Consider the following 9167-nt stretch of genomic DNA (forward strand, 5'->3'; position numbering starts at 1 on the left):
GTTTGTCTTCATCTGCCATATTCTTGATGTCCAACATCAATGAGCTAAATTCCTTGACGTAATCCCTCACAGAACCGGTATGCTTAAGCTTCTTTAGGCTCTCCCTTGCGAGCCAACTAGCATTCCCCGGCGAGAACTGACCCTTCAGCTCTCTTTTGAGCACATCCCATGTCTCGATTGCTGGTCGCTGACCCTTCAGCTCTCTTTTGAGCATATTGGAAGGAAACATATCCCAAAACAAGTGGGACGCATTGTTGTCTAGGTTTTAAAAGCAAAACAAGTACGAGGAAAATGACGTTTCGATGTCATATTCCAAAAAGCCAATGAACCGCTGCAAATTTATCCTCCTTTTCGAGGAAAACGAAAAGACCAAAAGTTGAATAAAAGTAATCGAAGTCTAAGCAGTTTTTATACTACTTAGAAGATTAATGGATTTTCAGACCCCTTTCTAATCAAAGCACGATGAAAAAAAACGAAAGAAGTTTATGCGAAGAACCTCACCTCTGCACACAAAAACAAAAACCCGTAAATTTTCCATCCTCAGGAGCTCGGCGTATATATTATATTTGTTGTGAGTTGTGATGTGATGCCTTCTCAGTTTAATATATTTTCAGAAATTGAAAAAGAGTCATATTTTTCAAAAGGGATGAATGAGACTAAATCAGGCTAGCTATATGTATTTTCCGCTTCCTCAGAAGTCTTACCACATAATCTGGAAGACCCGAAAAGATGACCCCAAAAAGATGAAAAGAAAGCTTTTTGTGAAGATGAGAGGAAGTCAAGATTCTCATACATGTCTAACTATTTTCTTTCGTTATTTTTTTTTATTCCTTAAAAGTTAAATATATATTATATTGTTTGTTATCAGAGGCGGTTTTATTTTCTTAAGCGAGTGAGTTAATGATTGTGAGTCAAAAAAATAGAAAATGATGCGCAATGAAGAATTATTATTCTTGTTATTCCTATTAGTATTAATAATATTTCGGAAATTAAAGCTTCGATTAAACACTTAAATTAACAAACTTACGTGTGCTAGAACCTTCTTCCAACCTAATTAAATAGCTTGGGTTGCTAATTGCATATTTAGTTAATTTTTGAGCTGTCTCACGACATGATTGATTTTGAAATGATCTTTGACACTCATACCATCTTTAATATCAGTTAATTAACCATACCCAAAAAAAAAAATTATTGTATGCATCTGGCAACTCAAAACAATCCAGTACAAGTCTGTGCTCTGTTGGGACCCTTATGCAGAATGCAGGCTTCAGGGCTCAAGCTGTGCAGTCTACAGAGAGGTGGCAGTCCTGCAAGCTGCAATGCATTTTGTTCAAAGCCACTGTTTTGAAAACTAGTAGCTTGGGAAAGCCGAAACGTTAATAATAATATAGTGAAATATTTTTATTATCGACTCCTACATGCATCTTAATAAATGATAATCCCACGGAATATTGACTCCCAGTATATATATGTGTTCGTTCTCTTTTTGTTTATGTCAGAATTGTCTGAGAGGAAAGGAAGGGAATTCCTAAATGATTATAGGGGATTCTCCAAAATACCCAATTTTTGAATAATTATTATATTTTCATTTTTTGAACTAAAATCGTTCTGGCTTATTCTCCGAGTAAACTTGGGTAGCCTCTCCGGCTCCGCATTAGAAAAATCCCTCAGGCTCTTGCTTTTGTAGGTATTTCTGTTAGATTATGAGCTTATTATCTATTGTTATTATTATTACCAAGATCACATATACTTTTTCAATAATAATCATAAAAGAAGGGATTTATATATTTAATTTTCTTTAGAAGATATTAACGTTGCTGTAAACATGATCGATGGAGTGGATATGTAAATCCTCTCGTTAACAACATTACATTAGTCATCATGACTCATTAGGTATTGGACGTGGGTTAAATAATTAACTTCTGTACTATATAGATTTTAACACGTTACCCCAGTCATCCATCTTGGCTTTTTCTCAGATTTTTATTTTTATTTTCTTATTGTTATACAAAAAGGGCCTGAGATTATGTTTCTGATTGTTTATACTTAATAACTAACGGAGCGTGTACCTAGTTTAATTAGCTTTTAAAATAACGTCATCAATTTTGCATTTGCATGTTGCATGTATATGGTTCGACAGATTGTTCGAGAAATCATCGTCGCATTGGATGAGTGTCGGTGGCCACGTGGTGCTTGTGAAGCAAGATAATCTCTTCCACTAAGGGCAATCAGAGCTCAAGAAACATTTGAATGACATTGGAGATCATATTTTTGGCCCCTAAAAATTAAAAAAATATATTAGTATTAGCTAGAAGAAACATTGAAAGCATTGATGGATTAATGGTGCAATGCCCGTACACACACACACAAATTTATGCGGCTTGCAGGGAATCATTCTCTAGAATGGTACTGGTAGAGTGGGTCCCAAATGTTGCAGCAGTTCTTTTCAGTGTTCTTATCATTTCTCTCCTTAGACTGAAAAGAATTAAAGGAGCCTTTCTATCTCATGCCAGCAGTCTCTGTTTAAATTGTACGTGAGTTAGTAAAGTTTCTGTTTATTATTATTATTATTTTTTTTTAATGGCCACCATAGCTTTATGAAACATCGTTCATCTGTTTTTAATTTTATCTCGGAGAAATTTTGATTTCTACACTGACCAGCGGCTGTAGTCCCTCCTACAGTCCATTTAATGCTTCAAGTTGTCTATCTATTTTATCCCTCCATTATCCTCGAATTTACTTGATTTTTTTTCTCTTTTATTATTTTTAGTTGTTATATAAATTAACTTAATTTTAGAAAAATATGGATATAAATGTAAGATTGAACAAATTTTGTGATAATTGCGCATCATTCAATATACAAAATTATAAATCATGTAACTATCTAGTGAGTGCAGTATTACTCAAATAATTGACTTAATTTAGAAATATAATTGCCATGCTTAAATTATATAATTGTAAGTACAATATAATATAACATTATTCAATATTAGTTTCATTTAAATTGTAATTATCCATGTCATGTACCATTATGAATTTGATTAATGTTTAACAAAAAAATTATTATAGCAAAAAAGATTAAATAAGGTAATTAATTTTACATAAGTTTGTATGAATTAATTTGCATAAGCGATTGTTTGTGAGTTTTATTTAAAAATATCAAATATTAGATGCTTTATATTTGTGGTATATATATAACATATTAATGTTAGCCTCTAATAATAACAACAACAACATTTGAGGGGTAATTACATGTTTGGAATCATAATAATTCGATAGTTGGATGAACATTACCCTCATTTTAGTAGGTAGAGATTTAAATCCCTATACGTGTATCATGAGATAGTAAGATTGATTTCTTCCAAATATTTACAAATAAATTGGTTTCATTATATGTTTAGATATTTAGATTGCAATGCAATTAAAGATGATAAAATTGTTTTGATAGTTTCTTAAGCAAAATATCATTACATTTATAACATAATAATAAAAATAGCTTAATTAATATATAATTTATTTTAATTTATTATATTTAAATATTATCCTCATTAGTACATAAGTTATGTTTTTTAAAGAAAAATATCATTTAATTTATAACATAATATTAATAAAATAAAATAGTAATATTTTTAAAAATAGTAGTCTAATTAATTTTATTTAATTATATTTATTCATTAGTACATAAGTTAAATATATTAACTATATTTTCCATGAATTAAAAGGAAAAAGAAGTATTTTCTTTTTTTAAAGTTGAGGGGGTCTTTGATAGTTTAATAATTTTGAATTGATTTTCTTGATATTTACCTAAAAGGAGGTATCTGTAATCTGTATGATAGTTACCTTTTAATTTTGGCCTCTTTAACCAATTAAAACGATGGTACCGGTGGCCGGTTACGTGCTGAACTAAAAAAAAAAAGCGTCTGTACGGGATACAGCCGCTATATTTTAAGCGGATCCCGCACTAACAAATAATCTACTGGATAAAATTAAATGAAATAATTTTTCTTCTAAATAAAATTTTCATGCATATATATTTACCCTAAAACTAGTCAATTGATCCACGGAGTGTTCCGTTTTCACAAGACTTTTATTATTAACTGATAAGGTGACTGGACAAATTTTGAATATCGAGGATTGATTGATAATAAAACAGAAGCATTAAATAGAATGCGCGATATAGATAGAATAAAGGAGGTTTTTTTCCATTCATTAATACAAGTAGGCAATAATAATTAATGGCCACCCTAGCTTTATGAAACATCGTACATCTGTTTTTAATTTTTTTCTGGGGGGTCGGCCTGTAATACAGCTCTGTATGTCATGCAGCTGCCTTTATTATTTTTTTATTATTGCGGATGTAACCGGCCACTGATATCAATTATGAAACAGGAAAATATTAAAGGTAATTATCATACAGCTACCCTCATTTCAAATAAATATCAAAATAATCAGTTCAAAGTAGAACACTACCAAAGAACCCCTCAATTTAACTTGAAAATACACTACTTTCTTTTTTTTTTTTTCTCCGAATAACATGAAAACATGTAAAATATATGAGACTTCTATACTAATTAGAATAATATTTAAATATAAATTAATAAATTGACCAATTAATTTTTAATATTACATTATAAAGTTAAGAATGTTTTACATAAAAAAAATTATCATAATATTTTATCAATTTTTAGATATTACAATGTAGTATAAATATTTAGACCTATAATATTTCTATATTAGACAAGTATAAAAAATCTAATGTTTGATATTTTTAAATAATACTCAAAAACAATCTCTTGTGTAAATTAATTCATAGAAATTAATGTGAAATTAATTACTTTATTCATTATATTATGTATTACTTTTATGATTTTATTTATTCACTATTTTTAAGTCACAATAATTTCTACAAATACTTGTAATGGACAATTAAGTACGTATTGTTAATTTTTAATCTATTTTTATTAGTGTTATTGTGATTAATGATATCATAATTCACACACTAAGCTTTTTTCCTTTTTTAATGTTGTTAATAACTCCAATGGGCCTTTAGCCTAGCGGTGAATCTCTACCCTCACAGTTAAGCAGGATTGTGAGGGTAGGGGTAGGGGTTTGAGTTCTCATGAACTCAAACTCTCTCAATTAAACATTATGCATGATCGTGTGGAGTTATTTGCAAGTTTTTTTCCCTTGCGATATGCGAGTGGAGCAGAGATATCCCTCGTTTGTGATAATTTGATGTGTAATCAGTATTAAAAAAAAGTTGTTAATAACTATCATGGCTAGCACTTGGTCAATATTAATTCGATTAAACTAAATTCAATTATGACATTATTATTTTTTTAGAATATTGTTAATTTAATATTATTATTTTAGGGGTATGGTTGGGAGAGGAAAAATATAACTTTTTAACTCTTACAATCTCTCATGAGTTTTACTCGGTAGCAATAAATGAAGAAACCATCCAACCGTCTCCTTGGAGCTGAGTAGTATTGTTAATTATAATGTCAATTCTTATTCACATTGCATTGTAAATATTAGAAAAAGAGATAACAACGAGCCCGTGTTTTGTGAAATTGTCTCGGAGACCCTTATTATTTTAAAAAATAATCACATATTCCTCTTTTTAGACAATTATGTCCTTTAGCTAAAGTGACCCACCGATATTCCATATGAACATAATTATTCAAAACAAGATTTATATAACAGTTTCACTAAATCTAAATACTACTAATATTGAATAATTTAGAAACGTTTTTAAATTAAATCAAATTATTTGAGTAATGTGCAATATTATATTTCGTTATATTATTTGTATACTAAATGTTGTTCAATTCATTTATTAGTGTTACAAAATTATTACAATATTGGTAGATTATAAAAGTCAGTATCATTGAAATATAAACATATAAAAATAAGTCATCAGATAGAATATAAATTATGTATCCAATTGTATACGGATAATATTATTAAATTTATTCGTATTAATAATTTTTTGATATTTTTTATTTGTATTACTATAATAAACATTTAGAATGAAATGTAATAAGGTTTGATTTAGGCGGTAAAACTACCGCCAATATGAAAGAATGATTTATTAAATTTTAATTTTTTTGAAATTTTTTCCTATACAAAATTGAAAACCTTATATAGCTTTTCTTTTTACCCCGAAAATATAAACACTTTAGTACTTCATATTGTTGAAAACCCTAGCCCCTAGCCCCTCGCCTCAGTCGTGCTCAAGCATCACAAACCAGCCACCATCCGAGTAGTTGCGCCATCTTCGTTCCAACGGCACCAACGACACTAGATCGCAGTCGCCGTTTCCATCGCCGTCGCCGTCGCCGTCCCCGTCCCCGTCCTGCATATCAGTCACCAGCTCACCAGCCCTCACCGTCTTGTCACTTTCCTCCATGAACTCTCTCTGCACACAAACCCTAGACTAGCGAGTTGAATCAAAGGGTGAAGGTTGCTCTCTTTCTTTTCTAACAATAAAGAACAAAAATCTCATCAATTTCCTTTTAATAATAACTTCTAATTAGTGATTCGGCACTTCTTCTCAATTTACAGCTCTCATTTTTTAATTTTGTCTTTAATTCTTGAAGAACAAAGAACATACAGAAGCCTTTCAGCTTTCATCGACTTTGATTCTCGAAATTTAGGTATTTCCTCTATTACTCACTTAAAGAATTAAATTTCTTCGCTTTGATTTTGACACCACGGTTAGATTTTGATTTAATGCTTGTTTAATTAGTTTAGAGTTTCATTTAATTTCTTTTGAGTTGTTCACTTTAATTGCATCTTCAAGATGTAATTTTGGTACTCTAAATGATACAAAGTTTTATTCCTATGCAGTATGATTAGAAGAAGTAAATTGATTGTGCATTTGATATTTTGCATCTTAATTTACAAATGATTTAATGCCTAAATTCTTATTTTATCAACCACACAGCCAAAAGTGATTCGTTTGGGTTATATAGGCTTACCTGTAATTCTGTATTATTTATATCTTCATAAATTCTTGTTTATGTAGGCTTGATTGTTGAGGCTTCTTTTATCAGTGATGATGTGTTATAGACTTGGTTGTTGAGGTTTGTTTTATCAATGATGATGTGTTATTAAAAACACACACACACACATTTTGATTTTTTTTTAATATATATAGAATAAGCATGACCATGGATCTTTAGGTGTGTATTAGTAATTTAGTAATTTAGCATCCATTTCTTTCTAACACAGTGCTTTTAAGTTCAATTATTTTATTTCACTTATTCTTTACTAACATGGTAATCATTAAGGCCAAGCATAAACGTACAACATACTACAAAATTGATCTAAAGTAGGAAATACTACAGAATTCAGATGAGACTGGTTACTAATTTCTGATATTAAAAAGCTGAGATTTAATTTTAATGTGTATGTAAGAATTCATGGGTGGTGAGGGTTGCCATTGTATTTGACTCTTTGTCTTTGGAAATGTTTTATCAAGATTTACTTTTGCTAATATCACTTGGGTAATGCCCTGGACATGCTTATCAAATGTCATTACTGTCAGGTTTATGCTTGATTGCTTGTTGTCCATAGTTCTTAGTCTCTAATTAATTCAAAATATTGGGAATATCTTTTTATGGCACATTGATATTTTCTTTTTGTATATCCTTGATCTGTATTTTGATCGATTAAGTATAGGTGTTTGAGTCCTTGCTCTGTATTTTTGATGGATTAAGTATGGAGCTTTGAGTTTACAATTGATCATGGGTATTTTCTAAAATCTTATTACTTTGAAAAAATTGTAGGTTGGAGGAGCAAGTAAGCCCTTTTCCAATAAGGACAAAATGTCGCAAGGCAGAAGGTTTTATCTTCATCTTATTTATTGTCTTAGAATGAAAAAATGACAATTTGCTCAAGCTATGAAAGCTTGGTAAGGCTTCTTAAAAACCAGAAAAGTGAGGATGGCTAATGCGTGGTGACTTACATGGTGATGGATAATTTGGAAGTGATGCCAAATTAATTTGCATCTCTGCATTTCAATTTCTATTTCAATCTCCACTCTCTAGTGCTTGAACTGGTAGCACTGTCTATTTTCCTCTAATTTTATGTAACCTCTTGTGTCATTGTTTATGGATTGAGATATGGTTTCGATTATTTGAATTAGTTGTGATGACTTTGTTTTGTGGCTCCTTAATATTTCTTAAATTATTTTGCATAAACATTTGTTTGCTTCCTGATATGAATGTTGTCCCTATTCAGTCATTTGTTGCAGCCTCTCCCATTTTTCATTCTTTTTCCATTTTTTTTCTTGAGTTTCTATCTTTAATTTTTCATGTGGAGGATTTTGATATGCTCATTACAGTTTTCTTTAATCATAGGAGTAAATAAAAATATGATATGAAACAATAATTCATAGCATGAATGGAAATGGTAGAAAATTAGAGATTGAACTCTTGTTATTTTAATTTGTTATATTTGTGGTATTACAATATCTTAGGAATTGTAAAGTAATCTACTCCTTTTTTGTATATTTTTAACTAATTTTGTAATGTCTAAAGTTTTGATTATATTTAAGTGATATTACTAATGGGAACTTCAACTAGTGTTTCAGCATTGCGAAGAAGATTCAATTTTAATTGAGTATTTTTGCCAATGTAATTGATTAGCATTTTTCTTTTAGCTATCGGAGATATTTTAATGATCTAAAACTTGCATAGTCTCTAATGTTTCAGTTGAAATTGTAGTTGTTTGATTGTTAGATTTAATTTTATTTGCTTTATTGTTTATTGGATTTTGTTACTTGCCTTAATTCCTTGGATTATAGTTGTAACATGTAATATGATTTGAGTTGCTATTTTAAAATAAAGAAACATTTACCTGTTATTTTTTATATGATATCTACATGCCGTATTGTTTAATTTTATATCACTTGTTACTAGTTAAAATGAATTTGTGGGTAAATGGAATTTTGATCTTGGTAATTCTTGATGTATTGTTATCTTTCTCTTTATTCCAAAGATCACTTAGTCGTTAAATGAAAGTAGACATAAAAGTTGCATCGAACAATTATGCAAGTCGAGAGTAATTTTTATATATTGAATATTGCTGTTAATAAATCCCTCAAAACATATATGTTAAATGAAAATATATTTTGTGTTTAGTTTAGATAAAAGTCTGAG

Source organism: Citrus clementina, unplaced genomic scaffold (genome assembly GCF_000493195.1).
Source record: "Citrus clementina cultivar Clemenules unplaced genomic scaffold, Citrus_clementina_v1.0 scaffold_5, whole genome shotgun sequence".
NCBI classification, from domain to species: Eukaryota; Viridiplantae; Streptophyta; class Magnoliopsida; order Sapindales; family Rutaceae; genus Citrus; species Citrus x clementina.